The sequence below is a fragment of the Ostrinia furnacalis genome, unplaced genomic scaffold, assembly GCF_004193835.3.
Source record: "Ostrinia furnacalis isolate ACB-3 unplaced genomic scaffold, ASM419383v2 OfSCF1253, whole genome shotgun sequence".
Taxonomy (NCBI): domain Eukaryota; kingdom Metazoa; phylum Arthropoda; class Insecta; order Lepidoptera; family Crambidae; genus Ostrinia; species Ostrinia furnacalis.
In genome coordinates this window covers 38557-55999 of record NW_021131492.1, presented here as the reverse complement: position 1 = coordinate 55999, position 17443 = coordinate 38557, and positions in this window count along the sequence as shown.

The window sequence follows — 17443 nt, the reverse complement described above, 5'->3', positions numbered from 1 at the left end:
AAACATGTTCTATCTAAACCTACGCTTTTAAAGTGAGTCGGACTCGTAACAAAGACGGTAACTACCAAAATAAAAACGCAAACAAAATATCGTGCCAAAAACGTCTGCTAGGTTTTCATATTCCTAATATTAGTCTTCACAAATGTTGCATGCGAGATGTATAACATCACATGACTTTACAAAGTCACACTACAAATAGCTGCAGTAGCAGAGTTTTAACATTTCCCTATAACAGATTGAATAATAAGCATCATTGTCTATGGAAGAAGGATTGGAAAAGTTTTTGTATTGTATTAAACATATTTTTTGATTCTCATTCAGAGCTCAAATGTGGTATTTTAAAAATAAGTTGCTAAGAATTTGTTAACCAAGTTTCAACTATGGTGTAGTAAAAAGAAGTTGTGTATAAGGCATCGAAAGACAGAACTGTCACCCTTTGGATTGATAGAGCTAATTTTTTTAACCTCCATGCTTTCTACATCTTGACTCTGCATATTTCTTACGAATCGTCGCTATCGTTACCTGAGCCTTTTGATGTAATTTGTGAGATGCGCCTAGTAACGTAAGCGACATTGAGCGGCTTCTACTAGTTCACTGGAGCCCTATTGCACTGCGATTGGTATCGATATATTGTAATCAGTGATCACCACTATTTTACAGTTTGCCTTTATTAGGTAGTGCAGTATCTTTTGGAAGACGATATACCCACTTACTTAAAAGAGAGCTAAGGTGAAGCTCCTGCATTCAGCTTCCTACTGTGGCGCCGCCAGCATTATGCAAGGTCCCAGATGAAGACAAAGTTGCATAGTAGGACTATTTTTCGCGAGCATCGCTGAATTTCGCAGTCCTTTGAACCGTGTCTTCAAACTTGGAGGTAGTTTCAACTTTGACCCTAATGTAACTTTCGGGGACCTGATTTTAGTGTATGCGACGGGCCTGTGATATAAATTGTCGTGTGCAAGGTAGCATAGAGGTGGTTCTTATTGTTGTGGGAGAAAGTAGTAGTAGTAGTTCTAAATGATTCTATATTTGCTAGAATTACAGGGTTACCTACAAGAAAGCTTTAAAAATTCTTTAGAGATCGTGACCGAAGAAATGACTTGGTTAATAATAATATAATAACTAAAACTACAGACCTCATTTTTCTTTTAAACCATATCTTGTCATGTCAAAAATGATGCAATTAGACAATAATAAACGACATGGACTTGGTTGGGAATAAGGGTCCATGTTGGTCGTTATCGTGTGACAAAATAGCCTCAATACCATGTCATTTTGTACATTTATGCTCTCTACATCCTTATCTATGACAAGGAAAATTAAACGGTTTAAAAAAAGAATTTCTCAAGTGATTTGGAAATCCATATTTATGTTTTTGATAAGAAATCGCGCCATTCATCGCGTCAAATACGATTAAGACTTAGTGATAAGTCTTTTACGCATGTAAGGCCTTGGGCAAAAGATTCGAAGGGCCGACTGGCCTAGTAGTTCGCATATTGGACTACTATGAAATCGTGGTCGTGGTTCCGATCCCCGCACAATAAAAATATTTGGATGCTTAGGATTTCTGGCCATAAAAATAAACAAAGCATTAACATAAGAAACTTCAAAATCGCTGTCCGGCGGGCATAGTACCTACCTAAATGCTTTGCCTAGGCTGAGTTGAACCATCTTAATTTTACTTTAACAAACGTCAAAAATCTGTCAAACTCTATACCTACAAAATACACTGCAATGCATTATTGTTACGGTTAAAATAAAAAGGTGGTGCACCTGAACCTTAGTTTAAATGTGGTTTAGATCTAGGTGGCGCATTTTAAAATGTCCATGAATCAAAATAAAGTGACGTGAATTCAAAAAATAAGCCAAATAAAATGTACGGTTGTTATGTTACGAAATCTGATATTCAACACGTTTTATCTCTCAGATAGTGTTAAAACTATATCCGCACGCACTACATCTTCGTTACTACGCCTTTTAATTTCCCCGCGCAATCTTTCAAAGTAACAAGACGGAATCCTCTCTCCGTAGCCGGGGTAACAAATGGGGGGAAATTGACCCAATAAAGTAACTTCTTTGGTCCCCAAATGGCTATTAGCCCCTGACCGTGGCTGGCGGGCCATTCTCACATTAATTATTTAAATGGACACAACTCTGACTCTCCGTGGTATTGTTCAGATAATTCTGCCATGTTGATATGTTTCTTGCGGGATTAGTATTATATTGCGCGTTTTGTTCACACATTAAGCGGTCGGGGTATGTTTAATGGCCCGGTTTAGAATACTTTGATGATGGATATTTAATGTAAATGTAAAAATGTATTAGGTGTATTTTACTTAAACCTTTGAAAATAGAAATAGCCTGGCCTTTATAGGAAATCAAAAAGGGCTAAAAAAGATTTGCTTGACTGAAACAGCCAATAAATGGAAACCAAAATATAGATTATTGTTTTATTGATAAAACATATTATTATCCTAGTGCCATATTAATTTCCCTCGAAAATGAAATAATGCAACCCCAATTCGCAAAACATGACAGGTTATCAGGTATCATCCAAACATTGTCTGTAATTTGCTTCCAATCCAATGTTTTTTTGGGATACACGGCCTTTGATATTACTTCCGTCGTCGACAAATTTGTTTTGTCCCAGAAATGACAACGCGCATCCCATGGGAGCTTGGCATTGCCGTGGAAAAAGTGCATTTGTGATCCTTGGGAAAGTTGGGAGAATGTGTTTGTCAAATCCGTTATTCTTATGTAGGTACCTAATTTAGGTCAGGACCATGGGCTAGTGAAGGTTGCGGGAAGAGCCTGGATGCGGGCTGCGCAGCTGACCGGTTGGTATGGAAATCCTTGGAAGAGGCCGTTGTCCAGCAGTGGACGTCATTTGGCTGAAACGAACGAACGAACGAACCTACGGTAAGGAAATAGCAGTCACTTAAATTCTTCATAATGTTTAATTATCTGTCCATCTTTTAGGTGGTCTTCCTCTGGTATAATTATTGCGGGATCTCCACTCCAAGGTCTTTCTGGCTCAGCGATCGTTGTTCATCCGTGCAATGTGTACTGCCTGTCTCCATTTATGGTTCACAATCTCTTCCACCACGTCGATGACCCCAATCTTTTCTCTGATCCACTCGTTTCTCTAGTGGTCTTGTGGCAGTTCTATTTCTTTTCAAAAATAAAGGAATGTTTTCTTTGAGTAAAAGGACATCATCCACGTTTCATATATTTTTGGTCCAAAATCAAGTGCCGGCTAACAAAAAAAAGTGCTGTATTCTGACAGAATACGTCTGCCTTAGCATTTGTTACTATGGCACCAAAGCCGTAGCTCCACTGTGCGTCGAGTATTTGAGATCTTAAAGTCATCGACTATTCATACATTTTTGTTCAAAATCAAAAATGTCGGCCAATAAAAAAAAAGTGCTGTATTCTGACAGAATACGTCCGCCTTAGCATTTGTTACTATGACACCAAAGCTGTAGCACCACTGTGCGTCGTAGTATTTGAGATCAAAGTCAGTCGTTTCATATATTTTTAGAACTCAAATACCACGATGCAGAGTGGTGCTACAGCTTTGGTGCCATAGTAATAAATGCTAAGGCGGATGTATTCTATCAGAATACAGCACTTTTATTTTTTGGCCGGCACTTTTGATTTTGGACCAAAATGGATGATGTCCTTTACTATCTACAGTATTAAGAGTACTTTCCTTTCAGGTGGCATTACAAAATTCCACCCTGTATATCCTACCTGACCTATGCAAGAATAATGACGTAATACCTAAAAGAATTAAAAAACAATGAACAAGCTTTTAATTCATAGATCCCTCCTATAGTGCTTATTATATTAATTAGGTAAACAAAATTATCTAGCCGCATATTTGACAAATCTTGACAAATTATTTACGTAATATTTAATCTAAGATTCTAATTTATTTCTTTGATTAATTAGTAATTTGTTTATTTGATAAATTGTGTGTATTAGATTGTTTTTTCCTGCTTCATTGGATATTCAATTTCAATAAATAATAATGTTTATGCATGTGATACATATTATCTGTAAATTAATAAAAATTTCGTATGTTCTCTTCGCCTACCAAATAAATTATTTGCGAGATAAAATTGAACAAGCGAAATAACTACCAATCAGCCCCAACCCTTTACAACATCACTCGGCAGTCGAGAAAGAATACAAAATGTTTATCACCAGATTCCATGCATAAATGAGCCATGAAAGCATGACTATAAAGAAACAAAACAGTGAAATCAGTGCAAATACAAATGACAGTGTCAACATCTCAACTTTTGTTCATTTTGTACTGTGCACCTTTTATTTCGCATTGCAACGCTCGCTCGGAAAAAGGGGGTGCGGGTGGCGGGTGTCAAGTGTGGCCACTGAGACGGCGAGTAACAGTTGTGGCAGAATCATGATCATCATCATCGGCATCATAAGCCTTGGGTGATGGCGTAATCTTAATAATAAACGAATATTATAAAGATTGTTTGTTTTAAATAGGCTCCGAAACAACTGGACAGATTTGGAAAATTCTTTCACCATTAGAATCCTATATTATTTCTAAGCTAAGATCAGCTAATTATTTAATAATATTAGATTTACGACGATAATGTCAAAATAATACTTTCACAGATAAATCTTTTGTCGGTACTGAGCATAAAGATATGGGAAAGAATTTTACTCTTAATTATGCCGAAATTCAGATGTGTTTTGTTTTATACACTTCAACAAATGAATCCTGCAAGTTTTACTAGGTCCCGCATCAAGCCCAATCAATATGTAAGAGGTGGCTATCAAACTTTTCAAAGGCACTTGAGTGCGTTGTATATTAAACTGTGATTAACTATTAATCCCTATTGTGTAATGAGCCTGATAGTGTGAATCTGATTGATGGATTTGGATTAGGATACGTATGTTGATATGAACTGATTTGTAATAGAACGCTAATAATTACTATTTAGTCTAGCCGAGGATGAGGAGGGCTTTGATTACGTAGAAATAAATGTGCCTACTTACTTAATAAACTAAGGATCACAAATAATAAAATTCTACCTTTCTACTGAATTGAATATTAAAGAATCGGAAGAAAGAAATCGACGCTCACCATCGCCAAATCGACCCTAGTCTCCTCCAAAATTGGTCGGAAGCATCATCTTTTATATCATCATAGTCATCATTTACTTCAAATGGGCGATGCGGGGCGTGAAAGGAACTTATCAACTGGTGCAGTAGACATACCGCACCTACGTTCTAGTCGTCCATCTTAGAGTACCGACACTCCTGGTCAACGTTAACTGGAAGACGTATCAGTGGACCGACGATTTATTGAAGGAACCACCTGGAAGCGGGTGACGCAAGATCGGTCGTTGTGGAAATACTTGGAGGAGGTATTAGTCCAGAAGTGGACGTCAAGCCTTATTATAAGGCTTTTGGTTGAAACGAATGAACGAACGAACACCTGGTCAACTTTTTTTGTAAACAGGTACATACCTACATATTATACATAGAAGACATTCAGCCGCGAGTGCGTAAATAAGAAGAAAAGTCAGGGGACAACACGGGACTATTCCCACCTCTCGTTCCCACCACTGCAACTCCTGTGTAGCCAGGATCTACAGCTTGACCGCCACAAAAACCCAACCAATGAAGGTCAAGTTTGTCCCAGGGGAAAGTTAAACTGTCATTGGACCCGCAACGAAATTAATCAGAAGAACATAGGAGGAGTTCGAAATTAAGGTTCGACTTCCCTTCTTTAAGAGCAAAATGACGATTTGTAAGAACTATTTATTAGTCTAAACAAATAAAGAAATTTTGACTTAGACTTTGACTCCATTGCAAAGCGGATGATAGGTGACAAACAAAGGTTTAAAACCTTTAAGAAAAAGATTATGCACCACGGACAATAAATTAAATTAAGGGGGCCTATCTTATGAGAAATTAGCAACTACCTGCCAATAATATTTTTCACAAAATCGCTGCAAGTCAGGGGACAACAGACTTTCCATGTTCAATCATTAGCCTAGCCCCGTCCTTTTCGTGGCCACCACCTAAGAAATGGCTGTCGTGTTGACGATACTCGTTCCCGGGCAATGATAAGCGAAATAAATGAGATATCTTCGTGCCGCGTCGATACCGGCCGAGATGAGTTCTGGCGGTAATTGCGCTCATCCTGCCTTTTGTTTAACGGCTTTTGATTTCATCAAGTTTAGATTTGATAACCTTTAATATACCAAAAAGGATAAGCGGTGTCAATGCCCTGTTCTGTGTTTACATTTCTCATTAGTTCTTTTGAATCTGTACGCCCTTTTTGACTTGTGAGATAGGTGATTTGCTTCCTTTGAATCGGAGAACATAAATAATATTATGTCCTTGATAAGTGAAAAGATGGTAGACCAAATTATTTGTTTCATAATTATTTTTTTGGAAGCCTTAGCACTTAAACATATGAAAAATCACAATGAAATTAATATTTTCCTGTACAATTTGTGCTGTACAATAGCAAACGAATTGGCATTGTAATGTTTCAGAAATATGTCCCCGGCTCTGTATGATGATAAATGAAATGACAAGATGGTGGCACAGATCTCACAACCAACTTTGTGACTCTTTAATGGATGGGGCCAGATAAGAAAACAGCTAATGAAAAAAAACATCCCACCGCTTTGAACTTCAAAAAAAAACTTTAAAAACACGCGAAAAAATTACAAACCGTTTTCGCTAACTGTAAAACGATAAGGGCGCATTGGGAACAAGCCAGAAGTTTGCCCAACTTAATTTCCCTTCGGCTAACTTCGCAGGAATCTCTTCTGTAAATCTCATCAATTTGTTGGGTATGACTCCCGGGCTATCTCCCGATGGGAGTGTGGCCGCCCTTTCTTATTGAATTACGACAAACTTGAGTAACCCTACGCGGTTTTTTTGGCACGTGACGGCTCGACGGATAACATATTTAGGACGCGATTCAGGTAGCGGGGAGACGGCCAAATGGGGAGGTGCGCCGGTCATCATAACGTAACAATTGGGAGCATTAGGCGTACAGCACTTATTTTCCAAAAAATATCTGTTTATTTAGGTTACATCTTTTCAAAACCAATCAAAAGTCAAGCACACCCATAATAGTATTTTAAATAACTCCATCATCAATCTGACACTAATTCGAGGACTTCAATTGCATTTCCACTTTCCATTAGTGAGAGTAGGCCAAGAGCTTCCTCGTTGTGATAAAAAAAAGCTTGTTACGTTCTGTAAGTGTATTTTGAGAAAAAAAAAATATTACGTACTTAATTGGTACGGAGAACAATCTTAATCAAGTAGGCGCATACTACAATTGAATGCACACTAGAAATAAATGTCCATGGAAGACTAAAGATACAATATCTCATATACACCTGGAGGGAATCGAATATGAAACCTCAGGTAGCGGTGCTATTCAAAAGGTAACCCTCCAAGTTTAATCGATAAAACTCTTCATGAGATCTAAATCTTAAATGTCTAGAAGACGATCCGTTTGATCCTAAGTTTAATTCTCAAGTGCTTACACAAAATGCTGTTTAAAACACTTTGAGGTAGTTTCCAGTTGGGTTTGGACTTTGTGAAATTAATTTAGCCTAATCGACCGATAATATTGATGATACAGATACTAGATACGATCAAAAATTAAATATTCTACTTGCAGTCGATTGCGGTCGCTATGGTTACTGTGTTCTTAGGGTTCCGTACCTCAAAAGGAAAAAACGGAACCCTTATAGGATCACTTTGTTGTCCGTCCGTCCGTCTGTCAAGACCCTTTTTTTTTACCCAAGAGGTATGAAGCTGAAATTTATATCAATTACTTAGGTCTACTGTCCCTTAAAGCTGTGAAAAAATCTAACTTCTAAGCCAACGCAATCAAAAGATACGAAAACCATAAATTTTTAGTTACATCACATAATATATTTTTTTTAATAATTTTAAACCTNCCAAAAAAAATCTTAGCCTTTTATTTTACTGTTTAGTACCTCAAAAATGAAAAATGAGAACCTCATTTTCGCCATTTTCACTGTTACCCGGCCTTAAATTTGCTGACGATATAAGCAAACCTTTTACCGAAACCTTTCTCACAAACAAAATTGTACTACTCTGATTGTGTGTAATACGTTCTTAGATGTTTACTGCAGTTATAAATCATTGTTGTTGTTCGGAGTATTACAATGCAGCATCGTACATGCATGCATGCATTCTCGACTGAGCACAAAAGGAGTCGCGTCATGCTCTCGTATTTCAAACTAGAAGTTAAAAATCCAATTTGAGTTAAGGAGCTTTCGTCACGGCGACCTCGGAACCGTTCCGCTTGTTTATCGGAGTGTATATTTACGCTCCTTTTATTTTATAGTAATCTGATACGAATTCGTTTGCCGCCACATTGCGGTTAGGGCTAGCTTTATACCGCATTGGATTAGCACCATTGTTTGTAAAACGTGCGGCTCCGTCAACAAACTGTGCGCACGCACATTGATTTGCTGAACGCGCGATAACGTTATCGCAGCGATAATTCCGTTATTCCAAATCTCAACACCTGATAAGGAAATTATTTGCAGAACTTTCGCGAAACGAGAGTTTCTACGATAACAGATTTTAATTCCAATTCGGTTATTCTGAGATGATTTTGTTGTGGACTTCATAAACGAGTTATTATTATGATTGCCCAGGGGCATACCAACCGCAATAACAGAAATAGATGTTACTGGCAGTAACATTGGAAGTAAGTAGATAATTCCCTTAAATGATCGACTTGGTGCTGGAATCCTCGCACCTGCCTGGACAGGAATGTTAGCATTCCACATTGTAATCTCTAATTCCATCCAACTATCTGACCATTATTTTAATAAGCTTTCAGTGGTAATAATACACTGCGGGCTTGCGTGATGGTCCTTGGCGGAACGTGTACATCCGCACGATTCTTTTTCTAGCGAGATCATAACATCTCTCAACGAGCCACAAAGAGCATATCGTACGAAAATTCTTAGAAGTGTGCAATTTTCTCCGTCATTGTTTGACGTTCCCATGGATTTGTGTGCCTTTTTGTCTTATCTTTTGAATTTAGATGGCCGTTAATAATGTTAGGACTGTTTGTATGTGAAATATGAGTTACTAGTGTTATTGTTGTAGCATAATTTTCTCTTTGTTGGTGCGATTTATCAATACTTTCATCTCGTGACCTCGCTATAGTTCATTACACAGCGTTTGTCTCGACGCGTGCGCGTGCGCTGTATGTTGTGGTTTGTCCACGCCGTTTGTGATTATACTTTCTCTGTCTATTTCGATGCGACCATCGTTATTTATGGTTATTTCTTTTGCGATCGTGAGAGTAATTAAACTAACCGCATTGTTCACAAGAAGGTCGTCAATAATTACATGTCTTTTGAAGCAACGTTCACATGGATGGCTGATATGGGTGATTTTACAAGTAATTCCATTATTCATGCGGCATTGTGAATCGATAGGACATAATTAAGTACTTAACTTAACCAAGAGATTATAAAATAGCTAATAACTTGCTCTTCTTATAAATTAGATTCTTCTTTAATTTGTTGTTCAATTTTCACCCACATTTTGGTACAACATGCACATTTAAAATGGTTAGCTACGTTCTAGATAAATACCGGTACAAGCTAGGCCATCGCATGTGTTCCTATACAGCACAATCGCCGACAATACATTACTGTTCTTGTAAGGAAATGCATGCAACAACCATTGATATATGGTTGCAGTTCTGATTCTACACCGACAGCCTTGGTATTGTCTGCCATTTTAGTATGTCTTGTTTTGGTGTAAGGCGTTTATTGTATACTAGCGGCCGCCTCACAGTGCACTGTGATTCACGCTCCGTACTAAGGCGGCCATAAATACTTAACTTCAAAATAAAGTGGTTTTCTTTATTTTATACGTTGAAACATGTTAGAATATACACAAATAATTAAAATTTCAACATAATTATGATATTTCGCAACACAAATGTCTACTTTCAAGTGAAAAAATGTCTCATAGTAATTTTGTTTTAGACAAAAAAATGTAAAACATTTAATACTGCGACTTTTAATGTTAGAATGTTGTAATAATGGTTATTTATATGAATAGTTAACTATAAAGGTATAAAATAAAATTGCAAGAATACTTATAATTAATTTTAAATACGTAACAATTCCAATTTTCAACACAAAAAATAATATTTTAAATACATAACAAATCCAGTGCACATTTTGATAGGGCATCTTTTTTTAACTCTTAAGGCGATTAGTGTCCNGGGCCGGATTCGACAAATATCGGCATGTCTCTGATTCAGTCCTTCTAGCGGGAAGATAGACGAAAGTATGGAAGGGGCACAAAATGTAGAACTCTTTTATCTGATCATTGTTTTCGATTTCTGTGAAAGCCATCTTGTAGAACTGACGAAAATGTGCCTCTCTAGTACAAAAAGTACAAAACCAAAAATTTTGAGTTGTGCCCCTATATTATTAAGGGTGCGAAATATTCTCCTTTAAAACAAAACAAAAACGAAATGGTGAAAAAGCCAACACCCTGTATACACAAGTTCTTCAGTTTGACCCAGACCCTTGGGATCTTCATACTTCGGCTTAGTCTGTTCAAAATATCTTAGGGGATCCCATAAATCATAATGTAAAAGTTTGACGTGCCCCCATTCTTCCCGCTTTATTTCGGGCTATTTAATAATAAGGTTAAGGGGCTCTTAGCATAGTACAAGTGAAGAGTAAAATATGTTTTATACTACATCTGCTTATCGCAAAGGTCTCTCCTTCCTACGGCGACAGCCCGTTTTTTGCTGGACCTGCTTTTGCAGGATCCCGTTCCCCCAATCCCGTTTAGTATACGTGTTTCAATATTAACTTTCACACGAACTTTTTCCCGTTTGCAGTGTCCCGCCAAAAACCGATCCGTTAGAATTTGGAATTCGTAGGTATATTTCAAACATACAACAATGTTTACAAAACAGTTCAGTTTTACGGGATTCTGGAAAATTGGACACACGCGTATTGAGCAGTAGTTTAAAATGCCATTACCAAACTAAGGCTGGATTGCACCATCTTACTTTGACTTTAACAAATGTCAAAAATCTGTCAAACTCCATACAAAATACACCGGTTATCATTATATTTTCCGTTTAAGGTAGTTGGTGCAACTCAGTCTAAACGTTATACTAAACGACAGTAATGTCTAAAAGTTGATTTACCCAATCAATATTACCAGTCGATTACCCAGAAATCTACGATGAGTTACATGAATATATTTATAAACACGACCCCCCAATTTATCATCCATAATAATTAATATTCAACTAGAGCTAATAATAACTAGTTAATTCCTTCTTACCAAAACGTATTACTAACTTGAAAGTTAATTCAAGTTTACGACAAGCTGTAGAGAAGATTCTAAGTTCCAGAAGTTTGTAACACCTCAGTTTCCGGTTAGAAATTGTGGAATTTCATCATAAGCGCAATTTCTGGGAACTAAGTTGACGGCTACTTGGATTGGTGGTGTGAGCCGGACTATAAACGCAGTTGGTACTTAGTTATGATCCCAAAGGATGAGCGATTTTGACAATATCTGGAATTCGCTGCCTGCTGCTGTCTTTCCTGAACACGGGGCTTTTCAAGGCGATAGTGAAAAGGCACTTACAGGGCAGATATTATGTACGATCTTAGACTGCATCTCACTTAACACCATGTGCGATTGCGGTCAAATTCCTGCCTTGTTATGCATAAAAAAAAATATTGATCCAAACAGCTGCGAAACCGAAAGTTGAAAATTTTCGGTAAAAATGTATCATTTTCAGAAGGCCCATTGATTGGTCCCCAAAAGGTATTAAAGCTGCGGTTGGGCTTAGATTGTAGAAATTTTAATGGACTTTCTAAAGAATCACTGTCCAAAAATGTAATTAGAGCAAAAAGTGACAAATGTAGCACATTGGTTGCAAACTTGGGAGTAAACTTCTCTCAAGGAACCTAAGAAAGGAAAATAAAATAAAAAAAATAATAAATATTAGTATACGTGCGCGTTTGCGATGTCTGTCGTTAATACGAGTATGTCGATATAGACTGGACTATTATTTACGACTAGCTTTTGCCCGTGGCTTCACCCGCGTAAAATTTAGTGTCACAGATCGGCATAAATTATAGCCTGTAATATGTTAATCTGGGTTACAAAAAATAATACTGTAAAATTTCAACAAAATCCGTTCAGTTGTTTTTGCGTGAAAGAGTAACAAACATCCAGACATCCTGCCATCCAAACTTTCGCGTTTATAATATTAGTAGGATAGTTGGATTATTTTCTTGGAATAACTATTTTACCCCTGAGTCATAAAATAAAACACTAACCTAGAAATATCTTACGCTTCCACGTCTGTCGGTTTTGCGACATCCGCATATAAGAATTGAGGTGTAGTTTTATTTTATTTTAAGACCGCAGTAAGAATTCTTGGCCATATCCAGAGAACGTGTCCCTGAGTATACTTGGGTAGGCATATACTTCAGTTATATACTTCGGTTATATTTCGGGAATTTTACGACGCTGTCATTTCACTTGCTACGTTTTACGTTTTGTGGATAGGATAGGACCTTGATCAGGGTAAAATAACGGTCAAGTGCGAGTTGGGTCGCCAACGTAGGTTCCGTACTATAAGACATGATGATGAACCCTGAAACAGTAAATGTTTTAGTTCCTTGTATCTTGTATCCTTTCCTTGTCCTCTACAGCTTAGGCTACTTGTATAAATCGGAAAGAAAAAAAAACAAATAAACTTCTAAGCTCCGTAGATTTTAAGTTTTTTCAATGTTTATCATAATTATCATTATACACACTCTGTGAACATTTCGAGCATCTACGAGTTCTTATAAAAAACATTTTTAAAGCATTTTTACTTTTTTGTGTTATAATGGTAACATACAGTCTGCTAAAAATTACAAAATACAGACCATGAAGGCCTTTCTCCATTGAAAGGCCTTCTCGTGCGTACAGAACCCTAAAAATTCTGAGGTGATCTGTCCTTTATGAGCTTAACAATTTTCAACGGAGGCTCTAGACAGGTTTCATCGTGGATTATATAAAATCTTCGATTAAAACATAATTCGATCTCCAAACTAACAGTTATTGAATGACATAATCGAAGGTCTTGTCGCGATCATGCTCTAACAAACGAACACTGTTCGCGCTCACATACAAACCGCGCTCGGTCCGTTTCTATGAAGATGACCTACTCATTTGTATTTACTCTACTGTTAATTTTCATTTACTTATTTTAAGAGACTTATGATAACACTAGCGGCCGCGACTCCGTACGCGTAGATCCCGTTTTACCCCCTTAGGGGTGGAGTTTCGTAAAATCCTTTCTTAGCGGATGCCTACGTCATAACATCTACCTGCATGTCAAATTTCAGCCCGATCCGTCCAGTGGTTTGGGCTGTGCGTTGATAGATCCTTTGTCAGTCAGTCAGTCAGTCACCTTTGAGTTATATATTTAATAAGTAATTATTTCTATTTCGCTTTTGTGAAGCAAAAGGCATTCTTAAAAAGGAAAATCGTATTTCACGGTTGACCATTCAACTCAACCCTCCAACGCGACATGGTTCCCGCAAACCACGATAGCCGAACGGTGAAGGGGTCGATGTGGCCGACTCGAGATACGAGGAACGCGGGTTCGAATCCCACCGCCGCTCGACTATTGTGGTGAGCCCACTCGTAACACAAGCTTATTTAGCTTACCACGAGNTTTTTTTGCCAAAACCACAGATTAAAAAGCACTTATCTATGCCTAGAGTAAATGTGCGTTCGGAAATCACTTATTTCCGAACGCCACATCACCCCCCCACGGAGAAGGATAGTTAGGAGAAAAAGAAATAGTCATCCTGATCTTTAAATTTTACATGCCTTCCAGCACGCGTAGTGTAAGGCTGTTTAGATGGGATCGTGGCTTGAGCAGGAGCTGCTTGTGGCAGAGGTGTACCAATAGAAGGCTTAGTAGATTGCTCTTGTGTATCATTATGATGTTCATCTGTTGCATAATGATCGATGAAAGCCGGTTTGACACGATCAATGCTAACCGTGGATTTCTTGCCGTTGATTGTAATAGTCAGGGTTTTACCATCAGTAGAACGCTCTAAAATAGGATATGGGCCGGTGTAAGGCGGTTGGAGGGGACGTCGAACAGTGTCGTCACGTAGGAAAATGTGAGTAGCAGTGGCGAGATTTTTGAAAATGAAAGTGGATGGTTCTGAATGGCGAGAAGCAGGAATTGGTCTCATGTTGGTCATTTTTCGACGCAATTTTTCAACGAAATCATTAGGATTTTCGCAGGATTTAAGATTATCGGTAGGTGCAAGCATCTCTCCCGGTAAGCGTAGATTCTCTCCGTAAACCATTTCTGCAGCGGTTGCTTTTATGTCTTCTTTGAAAGCGGTTCTCATACCGAGTAAAACGAATGGCAGAGATGTAACCCAAGTGTCGTCATGGCACATGAGAGATGCTTTTAGTTGACGATGCACACGTTCGATCATACCGTTAGCGCAAGGATGGTAAGCAGTGGTTCTGATGCGTTTAGTTGCGAAATGTTGCATAAGACGACGAAATAGATCGGACTCAAATTGGGTTCCTTGATCGGTTGTAACAGTTGAAGGGACACCAAATCGTGAGATCCATTCTCTCGTGAAAGTGTCTGCAACTTCCTCGGCTGTAATGGAGCGCATTGGCCAAACCTCGGGCCAGCGAGAGACCCTGTCTATAGCCGTCAAACAGTAACGGTACTCGTTACAGACAGGTAGTGGGCCAATGATGTCTATATGTATGTGAGCGAAACGGTGGGATGGTTGATCAAAAGTTCCAATGGGAGCAGAGTTGTGCCTTGAAATTTTCGTGCGCTGGCAAGCTAAACAAGATCGCGCCCAGTTGTGGCAGTCTTTTCTAATTGAAGGCCACACATAACGGCTTGTTAAAAGGCGGGTAGTTGCTCGTATGCCAGGATGGCTTAAATTGTGTAACTTGTCAAATACTGCTCTGCGGAATGGAGGGGTTAGATATGGACGAGGTTTGCCTGTGGACACGTCGCAAAAGATGGCAGTGTCAGAACCCGGGAGAACAATTTTAGAGAGTTGCAAACTAGAAGCGCTGTTTTGAAGGTCTATTAGTTCTTGATCTGTTTCTTGTGAAGTTGCGAGGGTTCTGTGATCCTGTTCGAATGATATGGCTTCAATTCGGGACATTGCATCAGCGACGATGTTCTCTTCGCCTTTTATGTATTTGATATCCGTTGTGAATTGGCCTATAAAAGACAGTTGATTTAGTTGTGGTGGTGGAAGTTTTTCACGGCGTTGTACGAACGCATACAGCAGCGGTTTATGGTCTGTAAATATTGTAACGTGTTGAACCTCGAGTACGTGGCGGAAGTGCTGTACGCTTTCGTAAACGGCCAGTAATTCGCGGTAGTAAGCTGGCCACTGTGTTTGTTGTGAACTTAGCTTCTTACTGAAAAAGGCGAGAGGTTGCCATTCGTCATCCACTTTTTGCTGCAGGGTTGCTCCGATGTGGGAACTGGATGCATCGGTAAATAATCCTAGTGGAACGTTTGGAGCTGGATGGGCTAGCATAGTAGCATCACTGAGAGTTTCTTTGCATTTCTGGAATGCTAATGCCAAACTTTCGTTCCAGGGAACGGGTTTCGAACCTTTTAGCTGGTTGTCGGCGAGGACGCTTATCAGAGGTGCTTGATATTCTGCAGCTTTAGGTATGAATCTGCGGTAGTAGTTGAGCATACCCAGAAACCTACGAAGCCCCTGCGCGGTTTTTGGTAAGGGGAAATTTTTGATAACGTCGACTCGTTGGCTTGGAGGTTTGATGCCTGCCGCCGAGATGTTGTACCCTAGGAAGGTCACCTCTTTAGCTCCCAGTACGCACTTGTTAATAATCACGCCGTATTTTTGTAAACGCTGGAATAATATAGTAAGATGTTCTGCGTGCAGGACAGCATCATGAGAAAATACTAAAATATCGTCGACATACGGGAAGACGAAATCTAAACCGCGGGTGACCTCATCAATAAACCTTTGAAAGGTTTGACCGGCGTTTCGGAGTCCAAAACTCATGTACGGGAATTCGAAGAGGCCAAAGGTCGTAATGATGGCCGTCTTACAAATATCTGGAGGGTGGACGGGAATTTGCTGGTATGCTTTTACCAGGTCTATAGTGCTGAAGACTGAAGCACCCCTCAGATTGTATGCAAGGTCACCTATGTGTCTCACCGGATATCTGTCGGGAATGGTCCTAGCGTTTAAAGCACGATAATCGCCACAAGGTCGCCATGTAGAGTCCTTTTTAGGGGCCAAGTGTAATGGTGAGGACCAAGAGCTGCTGGATGGCGTAGCAGTGCCCGTCTGTACCATATCTGTAAAAGCTTGTTGTGCGGCTTTAAGTTTTTCGGGAGCAAGGCGGCGAGGTCGGCTAGTTACTGGTGGGCCGTCAGTGGTGTTGATGTAATGAACCGTTTCGTGCTTGGCGATGCGTGGTAGACCAGGTGGTTTGGTGATATCTGGGAACTTACAGAGGATGTTGTAATAGGACGAGTTGCCGGGGTTGACTACGATTGCTTTTACACCATTGATTGGATCAGGAGGTGCGACGATAGCAGAATTGGATAGACCTGTCTTACCATCTACAATCCGTTTGTTGGCACAGTCGGGAAGAAGGTGGTAGTGAGCAAGAAAGTCGGAGCCAATGATCGGAGCGTTCACGTCGGCAACCACAAATTGCCATATAAATTCGCGGCGTAGTCCGAAATCTAATTTGAGATTGACTGTACCGTATGTTTTGATGCAACTGCCATTCGCGGCGCTTAATGAATAATCTGTAGGTGTTCTGCGGTCGCGAATCCACCGGAAGGGGTAACAACATAAGTCAGATCCAGTGTCAATTAAAAATCTGTGTTTAGTAGTTTTGTCCGTTACGAAGAGGCGGCGTCCTTGGGAATCTATCGAACAGCAATCAGTATCCGCCTTTACTGATTGCTTTCTTGGTTTTCCGCTCGCCAATTACACGGTGCAACACACTTGCTAGCTCTGCGACCGAATTTATTATGGTACCAACACGGTTTGTTGGCTGGTGTCCCAGAGCGTGATCTATTGGGATAAGATGTCGAGCGGTTTCTTGATCTGCTATCTCGTGTGTTTTGGGCAGCTGAGAGAGCAGCGACCTGTTTGGTAAGATTTTCGACGCATTCTACAAGTGTGCTTAGAAGGGGAGGAGTATTATCCACACTATATACATTGGCAGGTCCGGGGGTCACTTCCATAATTTTATCTGCAAGCTCTGCTAACTTCTCCAAACTCAGATCTGCTTGTGCTGCCAAAATAGCTTGTACTTGGCAGGGCAAGCGGCGAAGCCA